The sequence below is a fragment of the Austrofundulus limnaeus genome, unplaced genomic scaffold, assembly GCF_001266775.1.
Source record: "Austrofundulus limnaeus strain Quisiro unplaced genomic scaffold, Austrofundulus_limnaeus-1.0 Scaffold7, whole genome shotgun sequence".
Classification (NCBI taxonomy): Eukaryota; Metazoa; Chordata; class Actinopteri; order Cyprinodontiformes; family Rivulidae; genus Austrofundulus; species Austrofundulus limnaeus.
Window position 1 is genome coordinate 1,661,064 of NW_013952409.1, and position 7,875 is coordinate 1,668,938.

At 36.1% G+C, this 7,875-nt stretch overlaps 1 protein-coding gene across 1 annotated transcript in view; it reads left to right on the top strand.

Annotated features, from left to right (window-relative positions):
* Positions 1 to 2,818: 2,818 nt before the first annotated feature.
* The window catches only part of LOC106535537 (leucine zipper tumor suppressor 2), a 25,486-nt gene continuing 20,429 nt past the window's right edge, over positions 2,819 to 7,875 (top strand). The window contains exon 1 of the mRNA XM_014032577.1: positions 2,819 to 3,030. The gene's annotated coding sequence lies outside the window, so the exon portion shown is untranslated. The remainder of the gene's footprint in view (positions 3,031 to 7,875) is intronic.

The window sequence follows — 7,875 nt, forward strand, 5'->3', positions numbered from 1 at the left end:
GATAGATAGATAGATAGATAGATAGATAGATAGATAGATAGATAGATAGATAGATAGATAGATAGATAGATAGAATTTATGATTTCCAGATCATTGCATTCGTTTTTTTTTAGAAGCGTAACATTTCAGAAACAGAGATGTGATTGTAAATTCCTCTACCCTGAAAATATGCAGGAACAGGACAAAGCTCACACTGTTGTCCTTTTTACCATCAGAACAGAAGCAGAACCACAGCTTTGGGCTGTGATGGAAAACCCAAAGTTTGCAGACTGATGGTCATGTTGTTCTTTGTTGGTTCAYTTTATTCAAATGGTTYTTTTGTGTTTTTCAAAATAAAAGGTGAAATTTTACCTGGAAGTCATTATAGGTATCATGCTCTGGTTCACTTCCTCATTGCAAACGGGTTTTATTGGAAAAACTGTGGTCTATTTAAAYCTACAACAAAAATGAAAACAGTGCTTTTATTCCTCATAAAGTTGTGCAAATATTATGGTTTCATCCAGTGTCTCAGTATAATATYTTATAACAGACCAGAAAGATTATTTAATCATGTTATTATGAGTTCAAAACTGTTAAAAAAGGTAATTCACTTTGACAAACCTATAAACCACCAACGATGAGAGGACTGCCTTAGTTTAACATCAAATGGGAATAAAACATGAAGCTTTAATGTTTTTTTTTTACTCCATCTGGGAAAAACAAAATGTCTTTTCCAGACCTTCTTTTTTGCACACGCCTGATGCATCATAATGTAAACTACTTCTGCTTCACATTCAGGAAGTTTATTCTCAAAACAGCAGAGATCCAGGAACCARGTTTGAGTGAAATGAGGTGTTTTATCCCCCTTTCCCCCTCAAAACGTACCTGGCATGTTTGTGAATTTTTAAAAAAATGAGGARGCATTACCAGTCAGGGAGTAGAGACCAGCAGGAACGCAGTGTTTTCACACTTCAGTGGCAAAGAGCAAAGTCAGAGGTTTGAGTTTAGGGAGTCTACAGGCATGCAACATGCAAGCAGCCCACACACACAATTAGCAATTACTCTGCTCAGATTCTCTCCTGTGGACAGAAAAGTGTGGGACATTTCTTCTGCATTCCTGATTTACTGGAGATCCACATCTCCAGTTTAGGAAGATAAAAAGTCCAGCTCTTTGAGAATTTGGATAAATTAAGGAAACACGAAAAAGATTCACAAAATAAATGAAAACACTTGAAGGAATGCATATTCAGAAAGTTTAATTTCTGAAAATGTTAACGAATCCTCGTYAGATTCTGTGGACAGATTTGTCTTCCTGTTCTGGTAAAACTCATTCGAGGCGGGGTCGAGGTTTTTCAGGAGGTACGACCTCGGCCGTTCCACATATTTAGAATACAGAGAAAAGAACAGGTTGTTCAGGAGGAACAGACTTTGAATCTAGGGTAACTTTTTCCACAAACAAATGTAGGTCTGTAACAACTCCACTGTCCCAATCAGAGCAGCTCTGCCATGCTTTTCACCTTTTTTATTTGTTTATTTTTAAGTATTGTAGTATATCCAACAAGCTTTTTCATTTCTGGTGGCAATAAGATAGTGTATGTTTATTTGGGATGTGTGAAAAGTCTTGTTGTATTTAGATTTATCTGTGAGCAGGAGGTTGGATTGAGCTGGTTTTAGTCAGTCAATCCATGCAGCCTCAGTTTTAACACCGAGGCCCCATGGGCCAGTTTAACCCAAGGCAGCACGAGCATCCACTGAGAAATTGAAAAAAAAAAAAAAAAAAAGTATGCTTGTGTTTATTTGTGTGAGTGAAAGCTAACTCAAGTGCAAAAGCAAAACAGTGGAAGACTTCAAAATAAAAGCATTCAAATTTCCATGTGTTTGTACCTGGCTGGGGAACCGATGAAAATCAACACATCTGCCCTAATTTTTAAGAGCTACTATTTTATTTGCTGCATTTTAAAAGATGTATATAATCTGTTTATACATTTTTATATGTATAAAAACTTACAAAAAAACCACACACACAAATTACTTCACCCTTTTGCCATAATATAGAATTATTTAATCATAACACATTATTTTATTATTTGTAAATAGTGTGGCTATTAGGATAAATAAAATCCCCTTTCATAAGTACAAAATAGACTTTAGATAATTGTACCTAAAAACACATACAATCTACAAGATATTCACAACATATACAATATAAGTCTAATAAAAACATGGGCAGATTATGAGTAAAAACAGAGTTTGTAACAAGGATAAATATGGAACAATTATTATGGTATGTACTTTTAGTACTGATCCTTGAATCTGAAGCAGGCACAGATAAGCTTATTAAACATTGCATGTGTTTTGCTATAGTGATTTGGATAGTATTAATTGCTAGTTAGTTAATTAGTTAATTATTAGTTCCTATTATAATTAATAACACTCTCCTCAATAAAACAAAAGTTCACAATACAAATGGCATTTCAACTTTAAAGATTAGTGTTAATGCCACTGCAGGGACAGTTTAGGTATAAAAATGACTAACTAAAAAAAGAGTAATGCATGTTTTAGAAGAATCCATTCAGAAGAATTTTTTTAATCTTTTTGTATTACTGTAACACTTTTTTTTGCACATTATGTAAAATTTTAACAGCTTTCCTAACTGTGTGACAAATTGTACAACATAATAGAAAATCCCAATAAATTTACCATCAAAATGCAATTAAATTACAACTTCAGAATGTCACGCCAGTGTCTAGGTTTTATTTTGAAAATAAAAACCGGATGCAGTCATTAGCTGCTATATCTAGCTTACTTCCGCTCTCTTAAAAAACACAGATTCGCGTCCCAAACTAGTCCAGGTCACAAACATGTCTTCCGTGGAAGGTGCAGAAGTCGGAGTGTTATACTMTTAATTTGTGGTTTTATCACCGAAGACGGTGATAATTTGACGTTTTTGTGGATGAAATTATTTTAAAAAGAAGAAAAAAAAAAAGGCAGCGTCGCGTGCATATTTTCCTTTTAAGAACGAAGAAACTGGAACACCTCGCTGTAATCATGGTAAGCTTTAGCTACTTTTTGTAACTAAATAAACACTAAGAGTTTAACATGATCAGTAAATGAAGTTTCTCGAGCTACAAAGTTTTAAATGTAATTACCCGTGGACAGGTGTGAGGAGGATAAATCCTCATTTCACGCTATTAGAAGGGAATTAAACGAGGTCTGTTTAGTTTCACAACATTTCAGTGACACCCGAAGCGTCCTACATTGTTATTTATATGTTAAATTACAGAACTTCCCATATTTAAATCATTTGTTTCAGTCGACATGACAGGTTGGGTGGATTCAGACATAAAATAGTTCCTGCAGAACTCTCATTTCCTGCTCAGACTTCAACTTCGCTCCAGATCCTAAATCATCCATTTCCTTATCGTGGATTTTCTAGCATCTTCTTATAAACAAATCTTATTGGTCTTATCRCATCGCTCCCCAGAAGCAACAGGGCCTGGGTAATTTCTTCTGAGACACACACTCTCTGCTAGATGGCTTGTAAATCAGTTTTATCCCCAGGTGTTTGATGGAATATATATGTATTTTTAAGTCTGCTGCTGGAAATTATAAATAAAAGTCACAATGACCTAAAAAAAAAAAAACAGGTTTTGTTTCAGATACAGTAAATGAGCTGCTGGACTTGATGGAGCTAAAACCCATTCAGACTCTGCTGGTATAAATTGTTAGAAATGCACATCACCTGCTGTCTGAGTTGTAATCTGAGATAATCTCAATAATGACAAGGTGAGAAATTATAATTTAGAGCAGGGGTTACATAAAGTAAGAGCCAATTTCTGTTATTATGTATTGAAATGTTATATAACTAATTATTATTATAGTTATACAAATGACCTTTTCTAAATCATAACCAAACAGATAAAGAAAACATATTACACATCTACACAACAATTTTTTTTGTTATTTCTTAGCTACATTAGAGCGCAATCTAGCATATCAATTAAAAAAAACCTTCACTAAAAATTCATTTATGGGATTTTAAAATAAGAATAAAATACAGAAAAAAYATTAAAGTTGATTTTCTGTTGTTCTTTCCACACCCAAAATCAAAGATTACTGGAAAAAAATATAAAGTTTTACTTATGGGGCCTGATAAAATGTTAACAAGGACCAGATTTGGCCTGCGGGCCTTGAGTTGGACACATGGTTTAATGCAAACCTTGTAAAAAAAAAAGTGTTTTAAAAATATCTTGTGACGTGTCAGCTCTTGAAGTGTGCATTGAGTAAGACTCCTTCACTTTCACGTCAGTTTTCAGCTCAAACATCTGTAAAACTGACCAGATTATAACCCTTTGTTTGTTTTAGATCAATCAGATTTGGCAGCCATCTTAAACAGCTCTCGCTTCAGTTGATTTGTTGCAGTTCTATGTCTATTGATTTTGAGAGTTTCATTAAAATCTATCCAGTGATTCATAACACATTTTGCAAACAAAGTTAACTTCAAACAGAAAACTTTTTAACTAATATCTTAAAAGCCTTGTTTGTGCTCAAAATATGTGACCCATGTCTTCAAAACGAGTCAGAATGAGCACAAGTGCAGTGCAAAAAATGTGAAAATCTTGATTTTTCCATAAAAAGGAGTCCACAGAGACACCTTTTTGTGATTCCACTGAACAAAATAGATAAACAAGTGTCTTCAGAAATAATCCTTCTAATATCTTTTCAAATTGACCATTTTCCTCTTCTGGGAAATCCCTTCATATAACTTCAAAATTTGCAAATTTCCCATAATTTCCAAGTGCTCAATTTTGCAGTGACGTCTGTTGGGTACAAGAGTTTATGTAGCAACAAACTGGTTTCAGTTTATTTTATCAGGAGCGTGAAACAAAACAATAGACTTGTTTGTTTATATATATATTTTTACACATAAGGAAGATTAATTTAAGGTCACTGTCTTTGGCTGACTTGCCTCGAGGCGCAGCGCTAACGTGTGAATTCTTAAAATAAACGACATTCTCCTTTCGACACTGTGCAGCCAGTCCTCGCTCGACACGGAGGAACAACATTTTTACACATCGACAGGTGAGGGCCCTGAAGTCCAGGGAGCATAAATCACTGTTTTATAAAAACACTCTGGTAATAAATCGTGTTTATTGGTGTTCATTGTGCACGGCAGCGCTGATGATGTGATCACATAAAAAAATCCTCTGGGGTGCTAATTTATTGTAAGTAATAAGATAAAAAAAACAAAAAACGTGGTCTATTTTTACACACTGTAGACTGGCAACAAGGACATGACAAAGCAGAGCCAKCCCATCTTCAACCAGAGAGGGTAATATGTAGGTATCTCACAATCTGATTGTGATTCAGCAGATTATAAAATTATTATCAATGCATAATCCGCAATTAACAGGTTTGCGAATAAACACCAGGAAGCAGCTGGTAAGATTATGTTTACCCAAAATCGTGAAATAATTTAGTAAAATTTACATAAATAGACACAGATTGATTTATATGTTTTCATTTTTATAAGCTACTCATTGCAAAGTCATGAAGACTGGACAAAATAAACAAAAAAAAGGTAATGAATTATGTTTTTAAATTAAATCAGTCATGATTGTTTGCCTTCACAGACTAGAGCCAACCTAATGCAGCTCAATCACGTGACTCAAGCTCCTGTGAGGCTTTAAGCAGATTCAGCCGAGTGATTTGTTTACATTGAGTGTGGACCCGCGTTTCAAAATTGCATTCATTACATCTGGAAGAAAAATGTTGGAGTAAACCTTTTCAAATCCACACCCTTTGAAATAGTTCAGGATGACATATTTGTATGTTTTGATTTCATATTGAATGCCTTTTTAATCAGTTTGCTCCCCATCAGTTAGCATAGACGCTAACTTAAAGCTAAGAATGCCATAGACAAGTTAATGCCATTAGCATTGTAGTTGTCACTGCGAATTTGTACACAAATCAAAKAAAGTCATGTTATGACAACTTTGGCTTTTATTTACCGACATTTCTCAGAATTCACTGAAGAAAAGCTAAAGATGCATGTTTTTATTTGAATTAAAGCAGAACAAACATCACCACACAGCAACTACTGTGCTGACTCGCATTCGTTCACGTCCACGATGAGATGAGTCCAAAAATAGATTATAACCTCCACATCTGGCTTCAGCTCTGCAGGATGTTTTTATTTTAATTTCTGCAGCTTCCAAACACATATCAAATGTCTACCTGAGCTGGTTCGAAAAGGGGGCGGAGCTTTGACAGGACGAGGCCTGCGTTTATTTGCATTGATAATTTCCCACTGATTTTTCTTTTCCTCCTCTTGTAAACAGTTCCAGCAGATTTGATCAAGTTGGCATATCCGTTTGATAGCATCTGGATGTGGGCCTCCTTGGAAGTAGTAATCCGTTGTTTACACTATAGTTGAGGTTCGAAGAGTTTCATAAACTTTTTTTTTTWAAATTTTTACAACAGTTTAATCTGTTTCTGCACAATTTTTGTTTTGAAGTTCCATTTAAACATGTTTATGTTTGATTCAGTAGACTAGAAGTTGGACTTTTGACCTGCATATCATACTGATCTTAAACAACAAAATGGCTCTGAGCTACAGTTTAAGCTCAAACTTGGTGTGGTAGTAGCTGAGAGTCACACTGAGCCTGACATCTCATATTGACTATAACTTTCCTTCAGTTTCTTTATTTGATAGAAATGTTTGAAGTGATTTTCTTACCTAAAGTGAACATTATTTTAGTCTGAAACAATAAAACTCAGTATAGATTGTATTTTTTAGAGCAGTCCTTCTGTCCTGTTGTCCTGAACAATGTTTAAACGGAGGGTCAAGTCCCTCTTTTCTTTGTGTGGCTCTGCACAAACCGTCGAACAAACAAAGAGAGAAAGTTTAGGAGACGAGTCAACAAAGGGAACACGGTGAGAGCTGTCAGGCAGCGTGAAGCCCGTGTTGGTTTTACTTTTCCTCAGGGCCCATCACATCAAATTCAACGCTGCTTTAGAATTTACAGGCTCCCTTTGTTTCTGCCATCCCTCATTGTGTGGAAGTGGCTCCTGCTCTTGACGGTTGTTGGCTGTAATTAGTGATTTTTCCCACAGCTTGGTATTTTCAGGCTGTCTGAAAAGATAATGCTGTGACTCGTCATGGTTTTTTCAAACAAGGAGCTGCGGCTCAAATTTGGCTACAAGCTCTGTTTTAAATACATTTATGCCAAAAGAAGCAAACAGCTAGACATCCATGTACTTTATTTTCTGTAGATGTGTTTAAATTTTAGTTTCAGAATAAAAGCTCTCTTCGCCTTGTAAATATGTTAAGTTGAGGTCTGTGTCGCCACTTTTCACTTGTGGTAATCACTGTAACCTCATTCATTTTCCTAATGGCTCCCAAATGTTAGTTTTTTTTTTCCACCCCTCAAAGTTGACCCGGGTCAGGGCGACTTTTCCTGCAGTCGCTAAGTGAATGAGTCCCGGAGAACTGCTGCAAACATGATTAGATTTCACAGTTTTGTAAACGGCTCGGATACGATGCCAGCCGGTGTGGCAGAAGTCACTCGTTTGGGCAAAGTGTCCTCGTTGGGAGTTTACACGGCTGTAACTTTGTTCAACGAGTTCCCTTTCAGTCAATTCACTCGGTACAACATCATGTATGGGAACCACGCCCCTGCGTGTCCTGGCTGAAGCCKCCTCTAATCACGCCTTTAGGCAGGTGACGTGATGACGACAGATGTCAGGCTCCGCCTGCACATATAAATATTGTCGCATCACCGTCACTCCTTAGTTCTACTGCTCTTCACCGAGCCCAGCTGTGCAGCGGGGCCAACATGTGTTGTACCTCGTTCCTTTCCTTCAGGGAACAGTAGTTATATGCATAACATTACG